Here is a 15,722-nt window from a genome sequence, read left to right on the forward strand (position 1 = left end):
TATCTCATTACCACAATGACAAATCCTATTCTGATTATTGAAATGCAAAGAAAAATAATGGTAAATAATATTTCTTTTTCTTTTTTAATAGTATTTTTATTAGAATTTTACATTTTACAAAAAAGTAAAAGAAAACAAAATACATTTAGAAAATATATACAAATCAATGAATGATAATATTAACAATAAAAACAGCAATATAAATGATTATTAGTAATTATTAACATCATCAACCATTAATAATAATAATAATAATATAAAAAAAAGAAAGGAAAAAACTAAGAACCAGGGCGTATATGCAGTTTCAGTGGCAAAGCACAAACAAACAAGCACTCAGTAGAGGGCAGAGCAGACAGCATACTTTGCCCGACATTACTGATCAGAGTCAGCATTTAACGGGTTAAGATGATCCAGAAATGGTTGCCATATACTGTAGAATTTATCAAGGTTACCCATAATTCCATACCTTACTCTCTCCATGTGCAATATTCCAGTAAGATAAGTCAACCAGGTCTTGAACTGAGGAACAGTATCCGATTTCCAAAGTCGTAGAATGATGCTCTTAGCAATAATCATTCCGTAAATAATGATGCTTTGTACAGAGACATTATGGTCTGACAAAGAAGCAGAATATCCAAATAATGCAATCTCTGGATCAGGCTTAAACGCAAAACCATAAGAAAACCACTTAAATATGTTACACCAAAATTTATAAAGTTTAGGGCATGTCCAAAAGAGATGGGTAAGAGAGCCCTCTGCAGATTTACACCGATCACATGTAGGAGAAACGGTTGGGAAAATCCGGTGTAATTTAGATTTTGAATAGTGCAATCCATGCATCACCTTAAATTGAATTAACTGATACCTAGAATTAATAGAACAAGAACGAATCCTGCTAAGGCTCTCCTCCCACACTTCAGCTCCTATCTGTATACCTAATTCCTCCTCCCAATCATTTTTTAAAGAATGCGAAGAAAAACTAACTTCTTCAGAAAACACAATTACAAAATCTGAAATTAAATGTTTGGAATCAGGTGAGCCCAACAATAGTCTATAAATCCATATAAATGTCCCAGTCTGAATTGCTGTTGCATAAAAGTCACTTACCAGAGCATATTATGCCAGCATATAGAAATGATTTTCAAGACAGCGTCCCGATGTTGACCTCCGTCTCCTCGGGCGAGGGAAACACCTTGTCAGTGTTACCATGGGTGACGCGCAGTCTTGCCGGGTAAATGAAGCCGCTTCTCACACCGGCTTCCCGGAGATGCTTCCTGACATCATTGAATGCCTGCCGCTGCTTCATTATTTCACCCTTAAGGTCGGGAAAGATGTATATCGGCCTGCCTTTGTAGCGCAGAGGAAACTGTTGACGAGCCAGTTGGAGTATTTTTTCTGGGCTATCATCACACGCGGCCGTGTGTCTTCTCCAGAGGGTTGCCTCCCCAGACGATGAGCTTGATCCACTTCCAACGGCTTAGAGAAGTTGCTAGCACCCAGCAGGTCAGGAATAAATTTCGTCAGAAATTCCATGGGGCGCCCATTCTCTATCTTATCAGGCAAGCCGACGATTTTAATGTTTTGCCGCCTGGAGCGAGCTTCCAGATCGATCACTTTCTCGAAGAGCTTTATTCTCTGACTGTACTTTTGCGCACTTCTGCTCGACGAGGGAAAGGCAGCTGTCATAATCAGAAGTAGCATTTTCCACCTCCTTAATTCTATCCCTGCTAAAGATGCTTGAGTGGACGCCAAAGATGCTTCCAGAAGATCAAATCGATCAGTCATCATTTTCCTCATATTCTGTATTGCCAGAAGAATACTGGTAGATTCCGCGTCAGTCTCGCCACTCGACCCCGAGGATGCCGCGGCTTGTTCTGCCATTTCCGACGGTGACTGAGCAGGGTATTCATTCAATGCATTATCCAACTTCTTTCCACTTTCAACTTTGGGCTTAGTCATTATACAGCTCTTCAAAAAAGAAAATTATGAAGTAAAAGAAACCAAGAAATTAAAACAATGACCGATTAACTAATATGGAGAGGAGCTCAGCAGAACACCCCGTATATAATATTTCTGTCAGGACCACTATCGTCAACGATGATTGACAATTAGCATAGAGTTTGGATTGGCAGTATTGTTCTGTTCTGGGCAAGAACTCCCTGCGCATCCATGCAGGCTAGCATGGATGAGAGCAGGGAGAGCAGCGATTACCCCCCAGGGTAAACAGAACAGAACCAACATAAATGTATTGCAGATATCGTTAAAGTTAAATAATTTTATGTATACATTTTAGAATTAGTCTGATTCAAAGGATAATCAGAAGGCTGAATCCTGACTGACAGAGGAGGAGCTGGGGATGGAGGAGGGTAATTAGCTATCGAGCAATGCAAAACTGCTGATACTACTGCGGGACCTTATATATGAATACTTAGATAGGTAAACAAGCGTGTCTGGTATCGGAGCAGAATCAACGCTGAACTGACGGCTGCGTCCAAAACTGGAAAATGCTGCCTTTGGAGGACACATTTCAAGGTAGAATATCAGTTTCATGAGTTTACCTTCATGAACAAATGCTGCCTGCGAAGTCATTGGCTGATAGGCAGTATTCTGTCCTCTGCATGCATGTGTGTCGAGCATGCATATACAGATAGCCAAACATTGCAAGGAGATGACTGATCAGCTTCAATGACCAATAAGTGATAGTCCTTCTAGAGCATTAATAAATGACAACTTACATGCCAAGTAATTTTCCGGGCGCTCGTCAAACTTACTAAGCCCTGAGTTAACAAGCTCACGACGCACAAGGTATCTAGCTATTTCACTCATACCTATGTAGTCTGAAGAGGATGGCTGTTGTGTTGTGCTGCTGAGGTAGGGAGTCTGAGGTTTGTTAGATTTCTCTGAAACCGGAACTTGTCCATATGCTTGGTTACGTGAGAACGATATGTATGGTGTGTGCTGGGGAAATGATAGCAGTGCGCTGGGCATTCCCGGCTGACTTACTTGGTATGGTTTGGGAGTAGATATGCGGGTCAATCTGTCAGCGTCTTGTAGGACATAGCTTGTGGCAGTCGTGGTGGGCAGTGCAGGCATTGTCGTGAACTGTTTGTGATCACGGGAGTCAGGCTCTGCTTTAACGGGAGGGAGACAGTGAAAACTTGATCCAGAAAGACTGTCCACATAGTCCTTTGTGCGCTTTTCAACTGTCTCCTGTGGATATGCTGTGGCGTCAGTTGCCATATCAATTTCTCCTGACTCTATTTCTGTTGCTTCTTTAGGGGTTTTACACAACAGATTGGAAGAAGATGAAAGAAACCTGCTGCGAAATGCCGCTGTGCTTCATGTGTTCCCCCGATATGAAGTATAGCAAATAAAGTTTTGTCAAACTGGATTTTAACTCAACCTATGTCAAACAGCGCCCTCCAGTGGGGAGGAAGAAGTAATGTTAGACATGGCATAATAGGCAGCATGTCAGCAGCCTAGGTTTTCGGATGACTTCAACTGAACAACGACCATTTACCATTTTCTCTTGGACCTGCGCCGCAGCAGAATTGATTCCGTTTGCACCATGGTCGTTATTTTCTGCTGCTTAAATCTGTGCTGTAGTGCTATAAAATAAAGGCGACTTGACTATGTTAAAGGAGACATAACGCACACAGTTTCGGCCAATCTCATGTTAATCTTGAGTACCTATAGTGTAGTATTGCATCATTCACATCTCCGAAGAGTCAGATTTCAGTTTTATCAGATTTATAAAGAAAAATACAGCTTACGATTCTCTCCGAAAACAGCCACGCTCCTGGAGGCGAGCCGTGGGCGGAGCTGAAGAGTCGCGAGCACTTACGGGCCGATTGGCAACAAACACAGACATTTGATGCAGTTTTACAGCAGTTCCTAGTCATGACCGGGATCTTTTTATCGCTGGGACTGCTCTGTCTTTCAGTATCAAATGATGTACAAATCCAGTGTCAGAATGTACCTTGGTATAAAACATTCGTCACCGAAGTGACGGGAACAACAAACATGCTCGTTGCTTCCCCTGGAAAAAACTAATTGCATCCACTGTTCACATAACACTGAAGAAGGTTATTTTTTCCTCACATCCAAAAACACACATCTTTAGAGACAGTCTTCTCGAGCAAGTAACTGCAGCACTGCCGATGACTTCAGTAAGTTAACCATGAACAAAACGCGTAGAGCGGCTCGCTCTCGCTCGGGTCGCTGAGTGCGCGCTCGCGCATAAGAATCCAACTCTTAACAGTGTAAACAACTCAGAATGCATGAAATAGCATTAGACCCCCCCTTTAAGTGCAGCATATGCAGCGACAAGCGTGTTACCAGTGACAACAGATAAGTACCGCACATTGCCAATAGGTCACATAAACTAGCACAACACAAGCATGTAACTGAAAACAACTAAATGAGCCTAAGCAAGAAAGATAGCCTTAGCAACACGCATGTTGCCAAACCTGAGAGCATTAAAATGAACTTAGCTTGTGAAGACGTTCGAAAGAGTGAAACAAAGCAGCTGTGGCAGGGATGCTTGATCTCTTGATATCCTTCTTGGGGATGAAGTTCCCATCTGAACTTGTTCTTGAGTCAGTTACATAACTCGTGGAGTCCATGTCAATAATGTAGCGATGCGTGAAGTAATGCTAACTCAGTTACTTCCGAATCAGGCAGCTTATGATCAATGCGGTGAATTCACGTGTTTAAGTTAACGAACTTGAATGAATCGGAGGTGAGACCATTGGGGAAACAAATTCCACTTCTCTAAATTCCCGATTCCTAGTGATGATGGTGTTTTGCCTGCCGAATTCGCCATTTAATTAGCTATTGAGCAATGCGAAAACTGCTGATAATACTGAGGGACCTTAATTATCTTTTGCTGCACATCAGAAATATATTCTTTGGTTTTTCTCATTGTGATGGATGATTAAGGGAATTTGGCCTTTGTTTTCCCTCCTATTTATATTCCTGTGAAACAGGAAGCCATGGCTGGATAATTTCATGTTCATAATCACCCTGGTATGCTCAAAATTGTAAATATGAATGGGAATATACTTCACAGATATTTTACTCATAAGAATTTCTAGGGGTGCCAATAATTGTGTCCAATGTGTATTTGAGAAAAACATTTATTTCATAATGAGATTTTCCCCCATTTTCAATTGTTTTAGTTCAATGAAAGGTTAGATATTTGTGAATTTAAAAAAATAAAAGATCAAAATGATTAACAATGCAGATTTATTTTTACAGCCTTCTTTGATCATATTTACCAAGGGTGCCAATAATTCTGACCACGACTGTATATCTGAAAACAACACTGTATTAACATTAACCTAACCCTAACTTAACAACTTAACATTAACTTAACATTAACCTAAACCTAATTTTCTTCTCCTTATTTTCTTATTTATAATTATTAGTAAACCATAGTCACATGCACTACCATTCAAATTTTAGGGTCGGTAAGAATTTAAAAAATCTTCTTCATTTGATAAAATATACAGCAAAAATAGTAATACTGTAAATATTATTTAAAATATTATTTTAAAGAAATTAAAAATTAAGGTTTTCTATTATAATATTTTTTAAATTGTAATTTATTCATGTGATGGCAAAGCTGAATTTCTTAATCCATTACTCCAGTCTTCAGTGTCACATGATCTTTCAGAAATCATTCTAATATTCTGATTTGCTGCTCAAGAAACTTTTCTTTAATGTTGGAAATAGTTGTGCTGCTTTTTTTCTCATTATTGTTATTTATTTATTTTATTTATTCTTTTTTTTGTGGAAACGGTGATACATTTTTCATGTTTCGTTGATGAATAAACAGTTGAAAAGAAAAGCAAGTAGAAATCTTTTGTAACATTATATATTTACTCTCACATTTGATCAGTGTAATTTGTAATTGTCCTTGCAGTATAAAAGTATGAATTTCATTAAAAAGAAACCCTACTCTCCCTGACACTTTTTAAAGGTGTACATGTTATTATTATTAGGGGTTCAAGCGCGAAGTGCTGAAACCCTATTGTCATTGTAAGGATTATTATTATTATTATTACTATTACTATTATTATTATTATGCTGTAAAACTGATCGTGCAGACCAAACAGTAAGTTCTAGAGAAATGAAACCTGGCCAAATGGTAAGCCCGGGACACACTGCACCAATTTTTGACTGTCCTAGATGAAAGATTGCCATCGTGAAACAATTGTGGCTATTTCTATGATCGTGGCTCCTAATCTGTGGTCCTGTGTTGTACAGTGAGAGAGGTTCAAAGACAGCCGTTGTCATGGTCTTGCAACCAAAGATAGCCTATGATAATTTTCTGACAGTGTCAGAAATTCAGCATGATCATCACATAGTGTGTTTGCTGCTATGACCTACATCTACTGACCAGCCAAATAAAAATGCAACATGAAATGGAGTGTTGATCAACGCGACATGGCGCGAGAGGGGCCAAGATGGTGTCCGTCTAGTTAGACATGCTTTTTCTCTGTCTCAGGTAAATTGGGAGTTTGCAGCTGACAACTTAACATGAAGATACCTCTTGAATCTTAACTGGGTAGGAGAAATAGACTTTGAATGGGCAAAAGAAGAAATAGAAAACATCACTCCCCTCCTCTCAATGTTGAAACAGACAAGATGGATCTTACTTGCAAGCCTCCTATGGAACCCCGATGCCTTGCTGATTATCCCAGTCTGCCTGATACCCCTCAAAAAAGTGACTCTCCTGCTAAAAGAATTAACAAAGTTGGTACGAAACTGGACTCTGAGAATACTTCCGAAGTGCTTGAAGCTATTCAGGTGCTTAGCTTGAAACTTGATCATGCGCTTTTAAAGATTTCAATGATCGAGAGGACTACAGAGCTTACTTCAGCCAAGGTGAACAGTTTAGCAACTTCTGTGCAACAACTCATAGTTAATGTTAAAACTCACAATGAACAGCTATCCGTGATGGAGAAGGAAATGCGAGCTTCAAAGGCTGAAAATGTAATTTTGAGGGCTAATATAGCCGAGGCGCAACGTTACAGTTACAGAGATGGGTGCTCAAATTGCATGGCTTGAAAGAGACCTATGGAGAAGACGTTATAGAAGAATAACTTTCGATGCTCTTGCTAAAGTTGCTCCGAAAATCCAAGACCAGCTTAATCGGGTGGTGGACTTAGTTCATCAACTTGGTCGCAAACAGGGCTGGACTGGGACAAAAAAAAAATCAGCCCTGGCATTTTATGGTCCAAACGGCCCACCACTATGTTCAGAATCGGTCCAGTCGGACAGCACTCATATATATAGACTGTCGTTCAAAATACACACACATTTGGACCCCATAAAGTAGGGAATACCAGGTACACACTAACAGACTTTTAAGTCCCAAAATCACTGGACTTAACATCTACAGACCTGTTGCTCTCACGTCTGTGGTCATGAAGTCATTTGAGAGACTGGTCCTGGTCTACCTGAAGGACATCACTGGACCCTTGCTTGATCCTCTTCAGTTTGCGTACAGAGCAAACAGGTCTGTTGATGATGCAGTCAACATGGGTATTCCCTTGATAGACCTGGGAATTACGCAAGGATCTTATTTGTGAACTTCAGTTTGGCCTTCAATACCATCATGCCTGACCTTCTCTCAGCCAAACTGACCCAGCTCTCTGTAGCCAACTCTATCTGTCAGTGGATCACCAGCTTCCTGACAGACCGGCAGCAGCTAGCGAGGCTGGAGAAACTCACATCCAGGACTCTCACGATTAGCACTGGCGTCCCTCGGGGTGTCTGCTCTCCCTACTGCTCTTCTCCCTGAATACAAATGAATGCACTGCAAAAGATCCCTCTGTCAAGCTCCTGAAATTTGCAGATGACACTACCATCATCGTCCTCATCCACAATGGAGACGAGTCTGCTTACAGACAGGAGGTTAAAGAGCTGGCTGTCTGGTGAAGTCTTAACAACCTGGAGCTCAACACGCTCAAAACAGTGAAGATGATCGTGGACTTTAGGAGAAACCCCCCTGCATCCCCCCCACTCACCATCATGGACAGCACTGTAGCTGCAGTAGAGTCATTCAGGTTCCTGGGCACCACCATCTCACAGGACCTGAAGTGGGACACTCACATAAACTCCATTGCTAAAAAGGCCCAGCAGAGTTTGTACTTCCTTCGCCAACTGAAGAAATTCAACCTGCCACAGGAGCTGCTGAAACAGTACTACTCGGCCATCATTGAGTCTGTACTGTGTTCATCCATAACTGTCTGGTTTGGTTCAGCCCCCAAATCAGACATCAAGAGACTACAACGGATAGTCAGGACTGCTGCGAGGATCATTGGTGTTCCCCTGCCCAACCTCAAAGATCTTTACACTTCCATATTGAGGAAAAGGGCTAAGAAAATCACTTTGGACCCCACACACCCAGCACACTCTCTCTTTGAACTGTTGCCTTCTGGTCGGTGCTACAGAGCACTGAGCACCAAAACAGCCAGGCACAAGAACAGTTTTTTCCCCGCAGGCCATATTCAGCCTGAACAATTAAAAAGTTCACAAATACACACTGTCCATCATAACTGACACTTTTATACATAGTATCTGGAAACTGTATATTGTAAACTGATGAGGTGATAGTTATATGAGATGAGTTATAAACTTATGAGGTGTCCAAGTTGCAAAATCTAACTACTGGGGTGCCTCAGGGCTCAGTTCTTGGACGACTTCTCTTCTCTGTCTACATGGCATCATTAGGTTCTGTCATTCAGAAACATGGCTTTTCATACCACTGCTATGCTGATGACACTCAACTCTACCTCTCATTCCAACCTGATGATCCGACGATAGCTGCTCGCATCTCAGCTTGTCTAAAATACATTTCTTGCTGGGTACACTTGTAAATAACATATCTGTACATTCATTTAAACAATTTGTTTTTCCTCTATATTTCTATTTCTGTATATAGTTATTTATTTATTTTTCTGTTTTTCTTATTTTAGTGTTATTTCATCTTTACTGTGTAATTATATGCATGTTTGCACTATCATGTATGTTTGCACTATGTGTGTACTTTCTTCTGCACTGGAAGCTCCTGTCACCAAGTCAAATTCCTTGTGTGTGTGTAAAGATTGCGGTTAAACGCAGTAAAGAATAATAAAAAAAATCAACAAACAAAAGGAAATAAAATTACTTGATAATTTATGTATAGTGTAACAGAAGCAAATTCTTACTAAAGAAGATGTGGTGGAATCAGCTAAAAATCAATCTCAACTTGATCTGATCTACCTAGATCTAACTAAAGGTGCTTTTATTCGTTCGAGGGCGAAATGGCTAGAAGAGGGTGAAAAAAAATACAAGCTATTTCTTTGCTCTAGAGAAAATAATTCTTAGAAGGAATAATTTAGCTGCACTAAATATTGGTAGCCATTGTACAGACCCTAAACATTTCTGATTTTGTCTTTTCCTTTTATAGTAATTTATATAATTCTAAATTTTATCTATATAATTGTTCAAAAATTAAAAATATTTCTATTATTAATAAATAATTTCATGATTTATACGATTCAAACATATCCTCTCTTGAGATTAAAGACGCCCTTCTTATGAAAAAGGGAAAGCACCTGGTAGACGGGCTGACCTTAGAATTTTATTTAAATTTTTGAGAACAGATTGAAAATCCTCTTTATAATATGTATGTAACGCTCAGCCTAATAAAAGGCTGGCTTTTTATTACACACAATAACAAATGTAGATTCTACAGCGTATAATACTTCAGCTTCATTCATCGCACCAAAAGATAAACTGCAGTGCTTTACAACTATAGGACAGGAAGAGCTAAATAAACTTATCACTGCATCTAAACCAACAACATGCCTGTTAGATCCTGTACCCACTAAATTACTGAAAGAGTTGTTACCTGTAGCAGAAGAACCACTTCTCAAAATTATTTGAGTGTCTTTAGGTCACGTCCCAAAACCACTCAAGCTGGCGGTTATCCCAAAACCATTCAAGCTGGCGGTTATTAAGCCTCTTATTAAGAAACCACAACTAGATCCTAGTGAACTGGCAAATTACAGACCCATTTCAAATCTTCTGTTTATGTCTAAAGTTTTAGAAAAAGTTGTGTCTACTCAATTGTGCTCCTTCCTGCAAAAAAAAAATATCTCTATGAAGAATTTCAGTCAGGTTTCAGCCATCATAGCACAGAATCTGCACTTGTTAAAATTACAAATGATTTGCTTTTTGCGTCAGACCAAGGCTGCATCTCATTGCTAGTTTTACTTGATCTTAGTGCTGCGTTCGCTACTATAGATCATGACATACTCATAGATCGATTACAAAACTATACAGGTATTCAAGGGCAGGCTTTAAGATGGTTTAGATCCTACCTGTCCGATCGCTACCACTTTATTCATTTAAATGGGAGTCATCTCAATTATCACCAGTAAAATATGGAGTGCCACATAAAATATCTAAAACAAATAAATTGGTATTCATCTATTGCACAAAAGCAACATGAACTAATATAAAATATAAACGATTAACAGGTGCAAGCGTATGCAAAGTTTCTATTTAGGCTATAACAGGTGTTTGCAGCATTGAGCAATGCATTGCTGAAATTTGCGTGCTCACGAATTCTCTCATTATATCACACGAATTGTAGACATTATGAAAGATTCATTATGCATATATTTATTGTGTTATAACAGAGATTTGTGAGATTGCGATGAACTGAGATGTCTTTTAGAGATTATAAATGCAGCGCTCTTTGCTGGCATTTACTTTTAAAAGGAGTAATCAGTAATCAGTCATTTGATTACATTTTCAGAGTAACTTGCCCAACACTGGTCATGAATCAGTGGCACTGGGTAAGCATCGGGTTCAGTCTTGCTGTTTAACTTTCTGTAATCCACACAGAACTTGTATGAGCCATCAGGTTTGGGGACCAGGACCACAGGTGAAGACCACGGCGAGAAGGAGGGCTCAATGATCTGGTCAACTTGTTCTTCAATGATCTGTTTTTTGAGGGGAGAAACTCTGTATGCCTGGGATTTAAAAGGTATATCGTCAGTCAATGTGATCTTGTGTTGTACGACTGATGTTTTATCCAGGATGTTTGAAGTGGTGCGTGGCCAGGTGGAGATCAATTGCCGCAGCTCTTCCTGATTGTCAGAGTCCCAATTGTGTAATCTCTGGGGTGAAGGACATGAGTTCAGGAAGTCTGCCAGTTGGTGGTAAAGTGTAGTATAGATTCAATTTAGCAGCTGTCAGGGAATGAGCTTGACCCGAGGGTGTAGTCAGATCTGCTGGAACCTGTGATGGCAGGAAAGGGTAATATGTGTATCCTTTTCCAGATCTTAAGCCATATCTGCCTTGTCCCACTTCCAACACAGCTCCAGTGGCGTTCAGGAAGTTTAACCCAGCAGTAAGGGGAAAGGCGAGGTGAGTGTTTTTCAGGATATATGTATCCACTGTGCACTCTTGATCATGCCAGTGATACAGTAACTTTTGCAGGTCTCTGGATTGGTGAATCGTTCCATCTGCCATTATGAATCTCTGAGGGGCAGAGGTAATGACTGGTGGACTCTCAGTCTTCAGCTGTTTCCACAGGCTCTCCTGCAGCAAGGTGTAAGAGCTTCCCGTGTCTAACACCGCCTTCACCTCCTGTTCATTCACCCTTACAGGAACGACGAGGAGAGATGTGACTGGATGAGGTTGTGCCAGGGTCACTCCAGCCAGGTTTTTGTTGTTGGTACGCTCTGCAGACTTTTTGGTCTTATCTTTGCTACCTTGGGTACCGAATTTTTGCCAGTAGTCCTTCGGTCACATGCAATCCCTTTCCACCATTGACCCAACCTTCACCAGCTGCTCCACAGTGTTCACTGTCCCCCGTAGGCATCCTGCAACCCTAGGGTTGATGTTGTTGAGGATGCGGTTGACCAGCTCTTCCTCAGAGATCTCTGGCTTCCATTTCAGACAGAGAGCACGGTAATCATAGGCGAAGTCCCTCAGGCATTGTCGTGGCTGCTCGACCAACGTCCTCAGCTACTCCTCCACTTCAGAGAGGTAATCGTCTAAAAGGAAAGCTGCCATGAATGCCTTTTTGAAGGACTGCCAATCTGTCACCTTAGCCTTCTCTGCTTTCCACCAGCTCAGAGCAGGTCCCTTCAGGACTGTACTCAGAGTACCAATGAGCTCAATGCTGGGGAGAGGCCTGATCTACTTGAGTCGCTGAGAGAGGGGAACTCTAGGCGGATGGGAGGACGAGCACAAAATGAGGATGAGCCAGCCATAACTGAGGAGGTAAGCACATTAGGTGGGTGAATATGCACAGGAGGAGTTACATCATAAGTAATATTTTGAACTGGATGAGTTGGACCTTTCTGTTTAGCATTAACCGGCATTGGGGTCTGTGGACAATAGACTGGAGAAATGTGGGAGGAAGCTGGTGAGTAGGCCTGTAATCTGGAGAGTGTGGGAGTACTGGTGAGTCTTAGTTTTTTCATTTGACTTTCCCATTTAGCATCTCTCCTCAGAAAACAATCAGTTACAGCCCTTTCTAATTTTTCCAATGATTTTAGGAAATAGTCCTCCAACCCAGCCAAGCTAGCATCCACGGCCTGCCTGAAACTGGTCTCCCAATTTAATGTACTGTCTATTGACTGTTTGAAATCATGCTCTATATTTTGTACTTTCTGATTAAGGGCCAATAATCCACCTTTACTTGTGCTATGTCTGCCTGCATTGTTTGTACCATTCCAACATTTAAAATACAACTCCCTTCATCATCAGACTGTTCAGAATCAGAAATGTACAATGAACTTATCGTAGATGTTATTTCAGCAGTAGGATTGCACCTGGTTACAAATGGGCCTGCTGTAAAATCCACATCTGGTTGTTCAACAATCTCTTGTTCATTTACAGGTGTACTTGGATTATCTGTATTCACCGTGTTCACAGTATTAACATCAGTAACTGGATCAGTATTAGGTACTTCAATCCTGATAATTACACAAATCCAAACAAACACAACAAAAGAGGTCCCTGTACGGGCCACCAATATGTAACACTCTGCCTAATAAAAGGCTGGCTACACAAATAAAATTGTCCTGTTACCTCTTTAACCAGCTTGTTTAAATAAGTGAAGACACAATAAATGCCACAGGAAACAAGATTGAATACCAACCCAAAGTGTATTACATCAAAAGACACAAAAAACGATATATACAATAAATGAATGTGCCTGTGTGCGTACTGTCCTTTAAAGTCCAATTGTATGTGTGTGTCTGTGTGTGTGTGTGTATTTTCGGTTCGGCCTCACCGGTGTAGTATTTAGAGTCTGGGAGCACGTTAGGGAACAGCACTGTTCTGTGATGAAATCCAATTCAGGGTATCATTTTGTTAATTGCTATACCTGATAAAGATCCACATCTCATAGAAAATAGGAGGCAATTGATTATAAACTAATTATGCTAAGTATCAAACAGGCTTTCTAAAAGGTCGTCATATAATAATATTAGATTAGCTGTTACGATTGCCAGCTGGAGTGCCCACAAGCTTCACTAGAGGGCACTTCATCTCGTACCTTTGCCATTCACCCTCCATTTCCCATAATCCTTTGCCTGAACTCATCAGAACTCATCAGTTCACAGCTGTCACATATTAGGAGGACTATAAAGCTTGCACACACACAGACTACTGAGTATTGTCTATCCTGTAGCGTTCCCAAGTTCCCGTTTTACCTAGTTCCTTCTTGCCTAGCCTTGTTTTTGACCCTGGACTGTTTGCTTGTATCTGATTGCTTTCTGCCTGCCCTGACCTTCGCCTGTTTATTGGATTACTCTTTTGTCTCACCCTGGATTGTATCTGTTTGCTGTTGTTTGACACTGCCTGTTTTGACCACTCTTTGGAATAAAGCTCACATTAGGATCCTCAACTCCGTTGTCACGCTCCCCAAGTTACAGCCACACCCGGATCCAGCGACTTTATCGAGCGTCCCAGGCTTATCATGAATCCAGCAGCACGGTTGATGCATCTCCGTCAGGGTGATCGACCCGTGGAGGACTTTATTGGACTGGCTCATTTTTAACACCTTTTGACCAGGTTAAACAATGATTGAAATTTTTTTTTGCATGATCCCCACTGTACTCTGGAATTTTATATCGATCTGGCACTCCAACTGAGTGGCTCTGCATTTACTGTGGGCATTGTGGAGGAGGAACATGTCACTCCTGCAGTAACTGCCACTCCAGAGCCTGGTCCCGCTATGGCTACCAGTTCAGAGCCTCTCCACAAATTGGCAGCTGTTCCAGAGTCTTGTCCCGTCATGGCCATCGTTCCAGAGTCTCGTCCCGTCATGGCCGCCATTCCAGAGTCTCTTCACATCATGTCAACCATGCCCAGTGCCTCAAGGTCAGTCCCAAGGCATCAGAGACTGGCATCCAGTGGGGAGGATGCTGATGTCGGTGCGAGCAGCAGGCATCCCAAGAGCCTCAGAACGAGTCATCACAGAGACTGTTCCCCTAGGCTCAGTGCTCCCTGAAATTGCGGTCGCCATCCTGTGTGTTTGGGCTACTCACTGCTCTGTTACTCCTCCTGAGCCCGCTCCAGTCCTTGAATCAGCTCCTGAGCCCGCTCCAGTCCTTGAATCAGCTCCAGAGCCCACTCCAGTCCTTGAATCAGCTCTAGAAAAGATTGTGCATCTGCTCCATCTCCTCCCGATGTGGCGGCTTGCACTGCAGAACCTCCCGAAGCGGCGGTGTCCGCCCCAGCTCCTCCCGAGGTAGCGGCTTCTGCTGCAGAACTTCCAGAGGCGGCGGCGTCTGCCTGGTGAACTCTCTGCCGGTCCAGCCCTGGTCAAAGAGGCCATTGATGAACTCTCTGCTTGTCCTGTTACGGCTGCAGAGGCCGTTGTTAACCTCTCTGTGCTCTCTGTTCCAGTTCTGCCTGATCCGCCTCCCACACCATCAGCTTCACTGAAGTGGTCCTCCGTTCCACCTGCTCCACCGTGGGGATCTTCAGGACTCACTTTCCAGTAATCCTTTGCCTGGACTCATCACAACTCAGTTGTCAGCTGTCACATATTAGGAGGACTATAAAGCTAACACACACACACACACACACACCTGAGTATTTTCTAGCCTGTAGGGTTCCCAAGTTCCTGTGTTTCCTAGTTCCTTGTTGCATAGTTTTTGACCCTGGACTGTTTCCTTGTTTCTGATTGTTTGCTGCCTATCAGAAACATGGAAACAGTGGTGTCTTTCAAGAACATTTGTTACAAATAATTACTAGGTATTTGACAGGATTTTACTGGAATGTTCATTATATATTTATCATTTAAACTGTGTAAGGGAGGATTTCTCTTTTGTCACGCCCTGGATTGTACCTGTTTGCTGTTGTTTGATCGTGCCCGTTTTGACCACTCTTTGGAATAAAGCTTGCATTTGGATCCTCAACTCCATTGTCACGCTCCCCATGTTACACTAGCGCTTGACCTTTTAGACTATGCTGAGAATGTAGAAAAGGGTGCTATCATTCTTTTTTTTTTTCAAAGCGTTTGACAGTTGAACACTAATTCTTGTTCAAAACTATATAGCACTTTTTGGTTTTGGAAATAATTTTTTATTTTTTTTAAAAGTTGTTAATGTTTTACACTATTAATAGTTCTGTGATTCTGAATACCTCCACCTCCAAAAGATTTAACATTAATAGCGTAGTGCATCAAGGTTGCCCAA

At 41.5% G+C, this 15,722-nt stretch overlaps 1 protein-coding gene across 1 annotated transcript in view; it reads right to left on the reverse strand.

Moving 5' to 3' along the window:
• Positions 1-15,722, reverse strand: part of LOC107724561 (rab effector MyRIP-like) — a gene marked incomplete at its 5' end in the record, with an annotated part of 109,172 nt that overhangs the window by 24,449 nt on the left and 69,001 nt on the right. The window lies entirely within an intron of this gene.

This window comes from Sinocyclocheilus rhinocerous, unplaced genomic scaffold, assembly GCF_001515625.1.
Source record: "Sinocyclocheilus rhinocerous isolate Xijiao unplaced genomic scaffold, SAMN03320098_v1.1 scaffold1507, whole genome shotgun sequence".
In the NCBI taxonomy this organism is placed as follows: domain Eukaryota; kingdom Metazoa; phylum Chordata; class Actinopteri; order Cypriniformes; family Cyprinidae; genus Sinocyclocheilus; species Sinocyclocheilus rhinocerous.